Source organism: Athene noctua, chromosome 1, assembly GCF_965140245.1.
Source record: "Athene noctua chromosome 1, bAthNoc1.hap1.1, whole genome shotgun sequence".
Classification (NCBI taxonomy): domain Eukaryota; kingdom Metazoa; phylum Chordata; class Aves; order Strigiformes; family Strigidae; genus Athene; species Athene noctua.
Window position 1 is genome coordinate 183293973 of NC_134037.1, and position 15663 is coordinate 183309635.

Below are 15663 nucleotides of genomic sequence, written 5' to 3' on the forward strand. Positions count from 1 at the left end.
AACCTCACAGAGGTGAGTAGACAAATGAGAAAGAAAGAGAGAGAGAAAGAGAGAAAGAGAAAGAAAGAAAGAAAGAAAGAAAGAAAGAAAGAAAGAAAAGAAAGAAAGAAAGAAAGAAAGAAAGAAAGAAAGAAAGAAAGAAAGAAAGAAAGAAAGAAAGAAAGAAAGAAAGAAAGAAAGAAAGAAAGAAAGAAAGAAAAGTTAAGTTAGTTTGGACTGGAAGGCACTTTCTCATGCAGAAAATAAAAGCATGCCATAGCCTGCCAAGCAGGGTTACTGAACACACCGTTCACTCAAGGACAAGAATCATATGATCACTTTGGGGAGCTTGAGTGTTGAACATGGAAGCGGCACCTGGCTTTTTTCCTAAAAAAAGGTTTAAAAGGGTGAGATGCTGAACAAACTCTTCCTTACACCCACAGGCTATTTCTGTAGCTCCCAATTGCCAGCTAAAGGTTACCAGCTATGCTTTTGCCCAGGGTGGTATAGACCTGGCCTGATTTCTGATAGCAAGGAGAGCTGGAGCCCTGACAGAGCTGAGCTGTAAGGAGTGTCTTCTGAAATCTTTCTAAAAAAACAAAAAGGCCTCATCTGCAGTGTTATCAGCCACTTTGCAGTCTGTGGAAAAAGCAGTGAGGTTGAAAAACGAAAAAAAAATAAGGGAGAGCTCTGGAGTAGCAGCCTCACCCACTGGGGCTGTCGGTGGATGAAGCTATTGCTGCTAGCTCTGTGAGTTGACAGTGGTAAATGAGTGGTAGGACCTGCAGAGTTGGAAGACTCCCCTGTGAAAGAGCAAAACCCCTCTAATAAAAAAAAAAAAAAGGGCAAAAGAGGGAGAGAGAAAGTTTGAAATGTAGAATGAGTACTGTTTTCCCATGACAGCCACTGACAAACCAGTTTCTGAACCCTCAGGCTTTCCCATCCTTGAAGAGTCAAGATTTGCAGCTAGAAATATCCAAGACTGGTGTGGTGGAGTAGAGGGGGTCTGGGAGTGAGAGCACCAGAGGGAACCCAGAAGATGTGATGAGGCCCTGCTAGCTGGTGTGTCTTGTCCTCTGTGCCACTGCAAGTAATTTTGCCCAGTCCCTGGCGCTGGTGAGAAGATAGGTATGAAAATGTGCGTGAGCTCTGAGCTTTGCTGTAATGGCATTACTACACAAGTGCTGAGACAGGCATATTGCCTTTTGTTCTGCTTTTCCTCTGGCCTTGTGGGTCCTGCATTCTTCCTTGTGCACTAGCTAAGACTGAAGAAGGGACCTTCAATATTTCCCTCCTTCACAGTGTTTTCCTCTCATCTGGTGACCTGAACAATAGATCTGGGAAAAACCAGGCATATTTAAGCTCAGAGTGTCAATCATCTAGTTTCCCCATTCCTGTTCTTAATGCAGGGGACCAAGGGTTGTGCAGCAGCTGCACATCACTCATCAGTGGACTATATGCAGCTTTCAGGTCCTGCCTTCTTCAGCCCTTTCCCATTTTCTTTCATACATCCATCTGGGAATGGGATGCTCAGGCGAGTCGTGCAGTGAAGGAGGCCTGTGCTGGCAGACTGTATCTGCCCAGGGAGTTATGAAGCAGGGGGTGTGTCTGGGGCTGCAATGCTGTACTGTTGGTAATGGGTTTGCTCCAGCTACAGTGACTGGTCTAAGAGCTAAACCTGTCAGGGTCCGTGTTGGCACCTGCATGGGGCTTGGAGGTCAGGGCAGCAGAAATCCTGTACTACCTGGAGCCTGGCTGCTGGACTGATTTCTGCAGGGAGGGTAGATGGTGTGTGTACATCTCTCCCAAAGGCCTGGACAGCTGATGTTACCTGAGAAGCTGGTGCCTTTCCCCAAGGACAGGGAAGCACAGCTGAAGATGGAGCTGCCCAGTATTCAGCATCTCTGCTGAAGCCTCCATGCCCTGGGACCCTCAAATGGTTCCTCTGCAGATTAATTAGATTACCTGAGATGTTTTGTCTTGTGTTGCACTGAAATGCTAAAGCCCCAAGGGTTAGGGCATGTGGGTATGTTTTAAGGCACAGGGAGCTTGGGAAAGCTTGAGGTGGACTGTGCCATCAACACTTTTTGTGCTGGAAGTAAATAGGAAGCCTCAGGCTCTGGGGCTGCCCTTTGGACACCTTCAGACACCAAACAAGGATGTCCTCCGAGAGCTGGACAAACTGAGTCTGAAGCCTTGGGAAGGCAGCAGTGTTACCCCTGGAAAATGAGCCCTTGCTAGCTGGTAGCAGAAGTTTCTGTTTCACCCCTACAGCAGAAATAATGGGAAATTACTGTGGACACAAAAATAAGGGGCTGAAAAGAAAGAAAGGGTTCCAGAAAAACACCTGTGTTTGTAAGGGAAATTCCTGGCTCCTGATGCTGTCCACAAGGAGACATCTGAGCATTGCTGCAGGTAAACCCTGAGCAACTGAGTGACTTCCAGGTCACACGGGGATGGAACAGGGCAGCGTTCAGCTCCCTGATGCCTGGGCTCTGCCTGAGGTGCATGTCCTATTTGCGGTTGTTGGAGGGGAATTGATTTTATTTAATCTTTCCCTGCTCTGCCCCTTGGTCCTACTGATCTTCATATGCACGTGGACCATTGGATCTGCCTTGTATGTGAAAGAGGGAGCAGAAATCTGTATGCCCCTGTGAGGATAGCTGTTCAGAAGCTTTTTGTTTTAATATTCATACTAGCCTCAGGTAATTTTCTACTCCATGTTTTAGGGAGCGGGCAGGGAGAACATGTAGTTGTCCTTTCCTCCGATAACAAGGGATTAGCTTAAGCACATGGTTGAGAAACATTAGGGATGCAGATAGCAATGGAAGCACAAAAGTAACCAGAAGAAACTGGGAGGAGAGCAAACCCCTCTATCCCTTTTCATAGAAAAGATTAAAAAATAAATCTTCTATGACCATTCTTCCTTCAAACAAGTGAGCAATACCCAGTGTCAAGTCTGATCAGTTGCCACACAGTGGACTGGGACAGAACTGAGTGCAGTATAAGGCAAGGAAAGAAATTTAAGCACCAAAGACAATAAAGCCATGCTATTAATTTAGCATGGCTTTGCAGTCAAAGATAGGGTTTTTTGCCATGCTCTGCTGTAACAGAGCTCATTTCATAATTGTAAAATGCAGATAACTTCTTCCTGGTCGTGGAGGTGTGGCACAATGTACACAGTAAAACACTGTGAACTTCTCAAACCTAATAGGAACCAGATAAGATCAGAGTTTTCAGGACATGATTTGTATCTACAGCTTAATAACAGATTCCATCTCCCCTCTTTTTTTTTTTTTTTTTAAATACCTAGTGTTACTCTAAACTTGTCTAGATGAAGCAAAGAGGGCATTTCTCTTCAATGCTGCATATTAGAAAAGGGTAGCAGTGTCTACTGCAGGTCCAGTGTAGGGCTAGGCTTGGACTTGCTGTTTAAAGCCAAAAGCTGACTCATGCTGACCCTCAGGCTTATGTTTATCTCTGAACAAATCTTAAGAGGCTTTCTTGGAGGGAAGGAGAGAGAAAAAAAACACGAACCACAATCATGATGCTTTTGCTGCCCAGCTGTGTGTGGCAGCAGCAGGAGCAATGCTGACCCTCCCACAGGGCCCTGGGGCCCCACGCTATCTCCACGCCCTGGGTGTCCATCTCACCACGGCTCTGATACCCCTCTACAGCACATCCCTCACTGCCTGCAAGTTTTGCACAGAACAAAACTCTGTACAAGGAGGTGGGTGGGCAGGGTATGAGCCCAGGCCATCCTCAGCCCAGCTGTTGGCAGGATCTTGGGGCAGCCACACACCTGTCTCTCACTGCCAACCCACAGGCTCTGCTGTGTAACCATGTCAGATCTGGTGATCGGAGAAGTCTTTGTAGAGCAGAGCAGAGATTATACTGTAAGGATCAACATAATATACCTAGAACTTCTTACACTTGTTTCCAATCATGCAGCAGATGATGTTGTTTATTTGGCAGGCATATGCAAACATGCTAGCAGGGCAACTGAAGCAGACCTTTCTGCTTAGGAAGTTTCTGCTCACTGCACAACTGTGTTAATGTAAATCCATTATAATTGGATCAACAAGAGCTGTGCTGAATGCCTTGATTCTTCCACCCAGCAAACATGCTGCTGGACTGAGTTCCTCATAGCCAGAGCACAGACACTGCCAACCTTGACCCATGTGAAATAGACGTTCAGTGAGGGGGGAGACAGCGAAAAAAGGGTTTTCTTAAATATATCTGTATGGGCCTTGCCTTTCAGCTTTTTAGTTTTATTCAGTAAACTAAGATACAAGTCATGTAGCTAGGCCAGCTGAAAACCCAAATATCTTTTGCATGTCAGAGCCTGTGGACCTTTTCTTTAAAGTATGAGAGTTTTGGGCCATGTTCCCACAAAGGGATTAACCAAATAGTCTCATTGCCCAGTTCTCTCTGCAAGTTTGGGTGCTAAACTGCCTTTCATGTTCTCTGAACATTATACTCTTGTAGATACAGCAGGACAGACATAAAACTAACTTTGTGGGACTTTTTCTAAGGGTGTTAAGTTCTGCTTCATTTTTTGTGCTGCTTGTTGTCACATGTTTAACACCAGGGCCACTCTGAAATGAACACTGAATGATCAGGCTGCCAAAGAAAGTCAGTCCATTTAGAGATTCATGTTAACAGGATGACATTGCAAGCCAGATCAGACTCACATGATATTGACCATTTCGTTTGACTGAATGCAAGAAACTGTCATTTGGAGAACTGAGATTGCAGCTATCAGAAGAACATATATAAAGCAAGTGTGTGTGCTGTGAGAAAAACAGTACCAAGACCTTTGTGCTCTCTTTAGGCAGTATCTGAAGCACTTGATGGCTTTGTAAGTACAATGTCCCAAGAAGTGCCCTCATGGCTCTCATCTAAGGTAAACTCTGCCTGTTAGAATGACTTTCTTTTATTTTTAAGCATCAGTTCCTGGAAATTATAGGAACTTTTAAGGATATTACATGTATTATTACAAGGCAATGCCTTGCACAGCCCCAGGTGTGGCTGGAATGCTTTCCTTGTGCTGTGGGAAAGCAGCTGGGTAAAAGCAGCACTGGAGCCCTCCTTTCACCTCTTCTTTCATCCCAGGCACAAGGTGGGTCCCCTCCTAATGCCTGTTCTCAGAACCAGGGGCGATCCTAAAATGTTTCTCGGTAATTACCTTAGTTTTGCATTATTTTTCTCACCAGATAAACCTTTTTATAAGCAAAATCCCCAGCTTTGGTAGCACTCTGGTTCTGCTGCTACCCCTAAGTACAGCATGATGTCTTGAGCACCACCCAGGGTAGCTCAGTCACATAGTGGTATCTTGTCCTTTCAGAGTCTGGGGATGCCACTGCATCCAGAGCACTGGGATGAGGGAAGCACCCATGAGGTTCCCCTGATCTCTCCTTTGGGAGGGCTCTGGCTGGAAAGGCAGAGTTGGTTGCTATTCTTCATTAGTGGTTCCTGAAAACCACTCCCTCTATCATGGGAGACAAGAGCATGTATGGGAGTGCATGTTGTAAAAGAGAAGGTTCAGATGCAGCCTTGCACAAGTGATCCTATCTCCTTCTGTCTTACCCGAGTAGGATGTTGCCCTGTCTGTTTCGCAATGTAAAATGCTAAGATAAATATTCCAAAGCAGCCCATTACAATGTCAGGAAGCGCTAGGTTTTTAAAGAGGATGATATGCTACAGCTTTCAGTCAGGCTGTAATTTCATCCAGGTTTTGTATTGGCCAGCAGAACCACATCAAAAGGAATGAAGCCTTGAAGGCTTTCAAGCGGTCTGTTAGAGAGAATCCAGCAGAACATGTGAATATTAATCACAGCTAGGTTTCAGCAGGCATAAAGGAAGGAAAAGAGATGGTCAGTAAGCAGCTCAAATTTTTAAGGGTAGCTCCTAGGCAATGTTGAGTCTTCTGAGTATATGGAGGGATGAACAAATCTAAACAGTTCTGTGGGAACACCTGAGGTCTGGCTAGGCAAGGCATGGCCTCTGTTGCTTCAGCTGTGCCTTGGCTGCAAGAAGCTGTGCAAGCAGGAGTTTTAGGCCTTCTACTTGCAAGTCATTAGTTGCCATGAAAAACTGGAAGTCTCCACCCAGAGTGGTTGTGATCCGTCCACACAGAGCTGCTGTGGGTCTGTGATGGTTGTATGACAGATACAGTCAGACCTTGCTGGTTTTGCTGTGATGAAAAGGGAGAATGGAATGGACAAGGAATACCATGTGACTTTGAGGGACTGCTGGGAAGAAATGAGGCTACAGAGTTACCCTGAGTGCCTGGGTTTACAAAGTGAGGTGCCTGAAGCACAAGCCATAGCTTCGGGTCCCTCACTTTGCGCAGACCTGTGAGGGGAGAGTGAGACACTGGTCATTCATGAATGGTGCTTGAGTTTCAGCAAACTAAAGTTTGTCTCTCACAGTCTGAGTGGGAGTTAAAATATTACAAGCTGTATGAGAGGCCAGTGTGTAACTGGACAAGCAATGCACTGTCCTATTCCACCCAGGATCAGCTGCGCTTGGTGGGGACAGAGGGGAGAGCAAGGAGCGCTCTCACAGTACGTACAGTTCAGTGGCAAGGGACCTCCAGAGCTCACCTGGTCCAAGCTCCTGCTCAAAACAGAGCCAGCCTCACAGTTCGAGCAGCTTGCTCAGGGCTGTGTCCCATCAGGTTTTGAGACAGGGATTTGAAAACTTCTTTGGGCAACCTGTTCCAGTGCTTGACCACTGTCATGATGGAAAAGTTTTTGCCTTACATCTTGTCAGGATTTCCCTCGCTGCAGCTTGTGACCATTCTTAGCCTGTTGCTGTGCATCTGTGGGAAGAATCTGGCCCTGTGGGAGCATCTGTACCCCTGCAGTGCCAGGGAATGTAAGAGAATCCAGCTGAGCAGTTGGCTCCTGGCTGCACTGTGTTGGGGCTGGGGAAATGTCACCCTCCTGAAGGGGTCTTGCTACTGCATTGAACAATTGCTGCAAAAAATGAAGGTAGGTACAAGTCCCAGAAATTCTACATCATGAGCTGTCACTGCTTGTTCCAGTCTTTGTAACTGTGAGCAAAAATGATTACTCTTCCTTCTGCTTGTAGATGCTCAATACACATACAGCACTGACCGTATATATTTATTTGGGTTTTTTTCTCCAGTAGTTGTCTGTGTCTTCTGAGCCTCTAGCACTCCAAGCACTGTCTGAGGTGATCACCACAAACTGTCATCGGACTCAGGGAACACAAAAGAAACTTCCTTGGTTGGCTGTTGCTCATCCTTCTTCAGGTCTTCCTCTACCCAGACTTTTTCAACATAGCACTGTACCAGTAGTTCTCCCTAAGAAGTTTGTTTTTTTTTTTAAATGGTGGATTTTTAGGGCTCATAAAGGAGGAGATGCTTCCAGCAGACATCATTAGGGATACTTAGGGTGTATTCAGAGTATGAAATGGAGAACTGGGAAAAGACTCACAAGCTAAATGGTTTACCTTGTAGATCTAAAAGATAGATCACAGTTCTGTGTGGAAATATGAGATCAGGTCCAGCTGGTAACAATCCTGGCATACTGTCAGGCACAATGTAAGAAGCTTTGTCTTTTTAATCAGTTGATTAAAATCTACTGTGCTCATACAGTACTGTGAGGGGGTAGCTGTACTGCTTCTAGTTCAACAGCCAACTACAGTAGTTTGGAGATTTTTTCACTGAATCCCTATTTGTGCCACGGGATTAACCTACCTAGACAAATTACCATTTTATTTTCTTTCAGAGCCCTTCCCTGTCAAAGGAGTCCTTGCTTGTCCTCTTCCATCCTGTGAACTTTTTGTCTAAAACAAGTCTCTGGAAGTCGCACTCAGAAACTGAGTATCAGTGCTTAACACCATGCAGCAATTTAAGACCTTCTGTGTTGTGTTTTGTGGCTTAATCTGGCTAAAGAATAATCCAGTGACCTCTTGCTGCTCTGACTGACGGTGGCACATGGGTCCATGACAGGGAGCCCCAGCACCCCTCACTGATGTAGCCAGACATAGGAACAATATCCAAACACCTTGTTGCTGAAGTCCAGTCCTTCCAGAAGACCACTCATTTCAGTACTGAGTTGCACAGGAAGCTGCTGGTAAATTCTTTGATCCTACTGTGCCCCCAAACTATTTTTATGTGAAACAGCTCCTCCTGGGACTGCATTGACAGGCAATTGCCTCCCTTCCTCCAGCCCTTTGTACCAAGGACAGTTGCTTCAGCCTTTGTCTAGCAGTTCCATCCATCTGTTCTTCTCACAAAACTGTTTCTGAAAAATTTCTAGTTTCTAGTTTTATCTGTTTGCTATGTTCTGTACATCTTTGTTTTCCTCTTTTGTCCTGTTGTACCCTTCATGCTTTCCATGACTCTACATTTCTTGGCCATGAATTCCACAGAAGCTTTCACACTGCACAGAATGGAGTTGTTCTCTGGGGTCCTCCTATGTTTATCAGAGTGAAATAAGGATGGTGAGATAAAAGGTAAGGGATTTATCTGAGATAGGAGCTACATTGCATGTATGTGTCACTGCTGTGAGGGACAGGAATGGAGTATGAATGTCCTTTCTGCTCAGGGACCAGGCAGGGACTCCCGTGCCAGAGAGGAGAAGGGGTAGTTTCCCCCACATCGTTCCGCCTGTAGGACTGCTTCTCCCTGAACCCTTTTCAAGAAATCCTACCCAGAGGGTCTATATTATCTTCCTTACACTCCAAAGCCATGCACTAGATTGATTTGGCAAGATCAGTAACACTCTCAGTACTAGGATATTAGTTGCAGGTTTATTTTCTGGAACTGTATCAAAAGTTCTTGTTAAAGATATTAACTATGAATTGTTGTTCTTTATTAGAACCAAGAAATATTTTATTTACTAGATGGAAAACTATTCTGACTCGAGAGATAAATGCTCTTATGGAGTGCTGCTTTTGTATAGGCAAGCCTGGAGGGCTGGGCTGGGCTGGCAGATTCTTTTTAATCCCTTTGGAAGCAGGGTTGGGGAGAGGGATTATTTTCTTCAAGGAAAAATGCAGATTTGGCATCCTAAAGCTATTTGTCGGAACTTGCTGGGTAGCATGCATTCTGTTGTTTCATGCTAGATGAATAGAAGGGAGTCAGGCATCGCTGTAATTTGCTCAATAGCCAGTCCAGCAGGAATGTGGAAGACCCAGTTTTGAAAAATTTCTCTGCCTGCCCAGGGTTTTCACCTCCTTCCTCCCCTCCCCCCCCTTCCAGCTCCCTGAAGGACAGGGTCTGAACTATAAGGCTAAAGGGTATTTGTTGGTGGATCTTCCTCAGGGTGACTTGGTAGTGCTATGCCATGCATTATTAACATGCAGATGCTCATTGAAAAAGAGGATGGGACAAGACATGCACTGAGAGGTGAGACATGCAGGGTGTGGGAGGCACAGTCCAACTCCTCAAGGCAACAGCCCAGTGTTTTCCACAAAGCTCTGCAGTTTGAACAAAGGAGTGAGGGAACTGTGCCTGGCTGACCCTTATCATTTGAAGAGCAATGCATGTAGAAGGCAGATGATAAAAATTAAAGAACCTTACATAGAGAATGGGATTGAACCTAAATTTTCCATGCCTCGGCTAAATGTCCTCACCATTCGGCTGAAGGAGGGTGTGTTTCAGAAAGCACCAGTACTGACTGAAATATTTAGTTTAGGTCCTGCCAAGTGTTTGCTTGATTTGGAATGAAATGTGGGATTATTTCCAAGAAAACAAAAACAGAATTTTCAGTGATCTGCTCTTTATTTATTCAGGCCGGCTCTTGAACCGAAAATATCCATTCCAGGGCACACAATGTTGTCTTAAGAGTGAAGCGCTCATTCAGATTCAAGGAGGACAAAAGCAATAGCGCAGAGCTTCAGGGTGCTGTGCCAGGGTTTCCCAAGTATCTTCAGGAGGAAAGAGATGCTCTTTAGGCTTTGCAGAGAAATATGTTCTTGCAAGTAAAGAAAAAATATCTTCTGTCTCTTACATGCTTTGGACCATGCTGAAGTAAAGGTTGTTCCTAGAGGTGCAGCCATCTATTCCAGCGAATTTCGAACTGGTTCATTGCTAAATAATCTGAAAAAAATCATGAAAGCAGAAAAACATGACCATAGGTGAAGGAAGACTTTGTATTCCTCTTGTTCATTCTCATGGTCACTTGCTGCAGACAAAAATTCAAAATATACATTGTTTACTTTGTATGCTTGGCTTACTGCACTCATTTTGATGTCTGAATGTTTATACATAATATGTAAGATATCTCAGAGGACAATGAAATGTTTTGCTTCTTTGGAGTGGAAACAACTGAGGTCCCTCTAGGATTTTTGAAAAAATGGCCACGGGAAACACTAGGATTTTATTTGCAAAGTTGGCCGTGTAAATTTGTGCTGAAAACTGAGACTTTCTTCCAGGTGTGTCTTTAGCCTGTCTTTCTATTGCATTGCAATATTAAAATCTGGCCCTCACAAGCTTCTTCCAGTATAGCAGCAGAGCAATTATTAAGAAATTTATACTCACTGAAAACATACAAGACAGAGTATTCTCAGTTCTTGCAGTGAACTTGTCTGCCTTGAGAGATGGTGTGCTCTGGGAGCACTATTGTGAATGCTGTTGAGGGCACCTGCATATATGGGGAAGTCATATTAAAATTTTAGTGGCCCTTGAAAATAGATGCTTTATACAGTGCAACTTCAGCAGAAAAAATCTGGTCCATCATGAAGTGAAAAAACCAACTGGCATTCGCAAATGGTTTCCAAATGTGATTAATGCAATCGCAGTCTAGAGTATATGTGCATGTAGGCAGGTAAAGACTGGGGTAGGAAAGAGAGAATTGCCAAAGTGTCAGTTCTTTAACCTGATGCGATTTTCTCTTATTCTGTAGCTGTTTCAGCTGATTTAAATATTGCTGTATTGATTTTAAAGCCCTTGGAGACAGGTGTGTGTGTGCATTTCTGGAAGCCTTACTAAACATGTTCAGCATTTTCAAGGATGAAAGTTCTGTTTGAATGACCATCCTCATTCCCTATCTGCACCAAATGGCTGTTAAAGTTCTCAAAATATTTCTTTTCAGATTGGGAGTTTTGCCTTGGTAGCTGGGCTGAGACAGAGCTTCAAGTGTGCTTGTGCGAAACCTGTCTGCATACATGCACACACTCACTCATCAGAAAAAAATGCTGCTTTGCACCTGAAATAATCAGTTTCAGCTCTTTATCTAAGTGAAATGAATGCATACTGCTCCAGAGCCCATTGCCCTCCCTGCCCAGGGATCTCATGTCTGCTCAGAGCAGTGGAGAACGGCATCTGTCAGCCAGGAGGTTTAATCCTCCTCCTCTGAGCACCTTCCACTATGGGTTTCTGGCTTGGGAAAGGCTTTTTTCTCCTTTCTCCTCAGCTCATGCCTGGTATGGCTAGTTAGGCTGAACACTCTCTGGCTTTGGCTTATGAGACACGTGAACCTTAACCAGCTAATGTATATTTTATGCTGCATTTCCCATAACATATCTTGCTTTATGATTCACCTATGCTTTCCAGTGAATATATAGGTACAATACAAAATATACAGAATGAATATAGAGATGTATTATTTTTTCTTATAATCCTGTCAGAATACTGTTTCAGTCAAGATTAGGTCCTTTCTCCCACAAGGACTTAAAATCCTTCTAAAGTTCCACATGCTTTTTTCCCTTGTCACTAGGTATAGTCTGAAAGAGTTTGATTTACTAGAAGATAAATACAGGAATAATCCAATTTCCTTCTCTTTCGTAATTGACTGGATGTCTAAACTTAAGTGACTGGAAATGTCCTAGCAAATGAGGATTTGTTCAGTGAACTAGGAAAACACTTTGAACTTTGGGAATGTGTACAGTTAGTGAAGGGTCTATTCATTTACCTTCATTTTCTCCTGTCATCAGGGTTTTGGAAGAACGGGCAGAATTTTTCACTTAGCACAGTTCCCCAGAGTTAATCTTTCCGATACCCACAATAACTGTAGGTTACTAATACCTTTACTGAATCTGCACAAAACATGCCTTCTCCTCTCTCCCCAGTCTTCTGCCGCATGCCCCCTCTCCAGCCTGAACCCCAGGGGTCCCTCCCTGAAGCCCCAGACCTCTTGCAGCTCTCTGCCCCAGGACTGGCTGTCTCCTCAGGAAGCAAATCAGAGCTCCCCAGACCTTGCTGCACCCCACAGCTGTTGGCAGCTCTTTTGTGACCCTGTAGGAATGACACACCAGTTGGTGAGACTCATTTAAAGGAAATACATGCGGTGCTTGCTTTAGCCTATTCAGAGATAACGTTTTTAAAGTGTTGTCTGAAGAGGCTGTAGAGGAGGGCCGATGTCTAGGGATGATCTAGGAAAATGCAGAGCTATTCCCATGCACTCCTTAGCCTTGTGGGACTGGGACTCTGATCTTTTGCCAGCACTGCCTTACTACCCTCATATCTTACTCCCCTTATCTGAGAGTTTTCATGCTTGTATAAGAAACCGTAGGTCCACGGACACAGCTGAGCTCATCTTCCAGTGTGCTCAGAGAAAAAATGTGTGCCCTGAGATTTGCCTGATCACTCCATAAAGCTTTCTTCTCTGAGAACTGATGCTATGGGGGGTTATAATGGTAGGAGAAGGAAAGATAAAAAAGAAATAAACAAGAGCCACCCACCTGTGTGCTTTGCTGAAGTGGAAGGTGTCCACAATGGAAGACAAACTATACCTCTGAACTGATTTCATGAGGTATTGTATGATTTTTCCCCTTATATGAGATCAGGTGTACACTGGCTTTTAAACTGACAAAAATCACATTAAGTTTAGTTATTAAAGTTAAGAACAAGAAAAAAATAGTGTTGTTTTGTGTAATAATATTAATAATGATTAGTTGAAATAAACTGTTTGAGCAGCTCTGTCAGTTATCATTTTTATCCTGTGGAGAAATCTCCAAGGATGAGTTTCAAGAAAAAAACAAAATAAGTTCACACTTAGCAGTTGGAACACTGATGCAAGTCCCTGTTTTTCTATGACTCCAATCAGAAATTTTGAGATAGTGCTCCCAGACCTTTCGTGTGTTATCTCATTGCTGTACTAACTACTACTGCTGGTCTACTCATTGGTAGAGGATTTTTTCAAATTCTAGAATCATGGAATACTAGTTTAGAGGGGAAATCAAGGATCACCAAACTCTCTTGGCAAAAGCACAGTCTAGACAAGACGGCCCAGCACCAGCTGAATCTTAGAAGTGTCCAATGTTGGGGAATCCACCCCTTCCCTGAGGACATATTCCAGTGGCTCATTGTTCTCACTGTGAAAAATTTTCCTCTTGTGCCCAATTGGAATCTCTCCAAGAGTAACTTGTACCCATCACCCCTTGTCTTTTCCATGTGACTCCTTGTAAAAAGGGAGTCTCCATCTTTGGAGCCACCCTTTAAACACCATAACATGGTGATAAGGTCTCCCCTAATCTCTCTTCTCAAGGCTGAACAAGCCCAGTTCTCTCAGCCTCTCCTTACATGACAGTCTTCCCAGTCCCTTGATCATCTTTGTGGTTCTTCTCTGGACCCTCTCCAGCCTGTCCACATCTTTTTTGCATAGTGGGGACAAAAACTGCCCACAGTGTTCCAGGTGTCGCCTGACAAGCACTGAATAGGGTGGGATAATGACTTCTTTTTCTCTGCTGGTGATGCCCTTGTTGATGCAACCCGGCATTCTGTTGGCTTTCTTTGCCGCAGCAGCTCACTGTTCACTCACACTGATCTTGTTGTCCACCAGGATCCCCAGGTCCCTTTCCACAGAGCCGCTCCCCAGCCAGGCAGATCCCAGCCTGTGCTGCACTCTGGATTGTGTTTTCCCAGGTGCAAGACCTTACACTTGTCCTTGATGAGCTTCATAAGGTTCTTGTTAGTCCATTCTTCCAGCCTGTCCAGGTGTTCCTGCAGGGTGGCTCTCCCTTCTCAAGTGTCCGCTTCCCCAGTCAGTTTGGTATCATCAGCAAACTTCATCAGGGTACACTTGGTCCCATCATCCAGATCACTTATGAAAATATGAAATGGTGTTGGGCCCAATATTGATCCCTGGGGGACCTCACTTGTGCCAGGTTCTCAGTTTGAAAAGGAGCTATGTACTACCACCCTTTGGGTGCAGCCTGTCAGCCAGTTCCCCACACACCCCTGGCACAGACCACAAATGTATGTTTAGGCATTTTTTGGTCTGTTTTTTCCCCCTATAAACTTCCCTTCCTGCACCCTATGAGCATGCCCCGAAGCTGGCCTCTGCTGGCGCCCGGGGCGTGGCGTGGTGGGGCAATGGCTCAAGTGGGGGTGAAAGTTTTTGGGGAAATGTGCAGGGGTGAGTCAGGCTGAGATGAGCATGGGGTGGCCTGAGCAGAGGGAAGAGAGGAGATCTGTCAGCCCACAGAGTGGGACCAACCCGTGGTTTTGTGCAGGTTTCCCTAAAAATCAGTTTGGGTTTGTAGCCCCCCTCGGTGAGGCTCCTTGGCCAGTGCCGCCCGGGGTCCATGCCTGGGGGATCACAGCAGCATGTGCTCTGGACGCACACCTACCAAAAGCCCGTCAAGAAGGTGTGCTACCGGTATCGCATATAGCTGTGTATCCAGCGAACACCCCAAAGCTCTCCCACCAAAAACCTTGTGCTTCTTTACTGGGATGAGGGGGCAGGACAAAGTCCTGTGCTGGCAGACACTGTGCGCACAGCCTTCGAGGTCAGTACCCTTGCACCCTGGTGTAACTGCTAAAGGGTCTGACCTCCGGTATGATTGTTTCCTAACCTGTACAATTTGGGGGTCAAAATACTTGGACAGAACCTGTAAAAAAAGAAAATAAAAAAACCCATGGCTTGGTATCTGCCTGGGAACTTTCTGTAGCAGCCCTCAGGAGCTTGTTCAGGCTGAGGGAGCTATTACAATGAGTGTCCATCAGGATTTTCAAGAGGTGCCTCTGGTTCCCACGGAAACCACCAGTGAAATTTCAGATTTCAGGGATGTGTGATCCTACTTATTCCTGCTTTTCCCCTTTTTTTGACTGCTAACACTTCATGCTTCTGAGAGTTTTGAATTAAATATTTTCTAAGCAGTCAGAGTATCTCTCCTTCATGCTGTACACTTGGCTTGGAAAAGTTTTTTGTATTTTTCTTCCACCTTTTTTTTTAGGAAGACGCTAAGCATTATGTCATTTGGGCTGCATGCCAATAACAACAAATACATAGTGAGTAAACGACATTATGCTATGTCACAGCAAGAACAGGAGTGTTGCTGTAAAGCATAGTGCCGAGGAAAACTTTAGACTCTATGTTGAGATAATTGAATGAACCCTGAACAAAATCCTATTAAGAAATTGATTACGAGAACCTGAACTGAAATTGTGAACAGGGCTCTCTGTATGGCATATCTTGTCCCATCTAGATTAAGGACCAGCCGAATCCTACAACCAATTTAGAGAAAAGCAGTTGCAAAGCCCTACAGAAGATAACTGCATATTCTATTTGCAGTTTAAATTAAAGATGGAGACCTAGTCATGCAGACAGGCATAAGCAAATTCTTGGAGTTGATATGAGTTATTCTGTTGAATTACTTTATCCAGAGGATTATATAGATTATTTATTCTATGGATTTTTACACTGGTTTGGCTCTACTACAATAACAAAGAATTGACTGTTTAATTTTAATTTAAGTATCTAT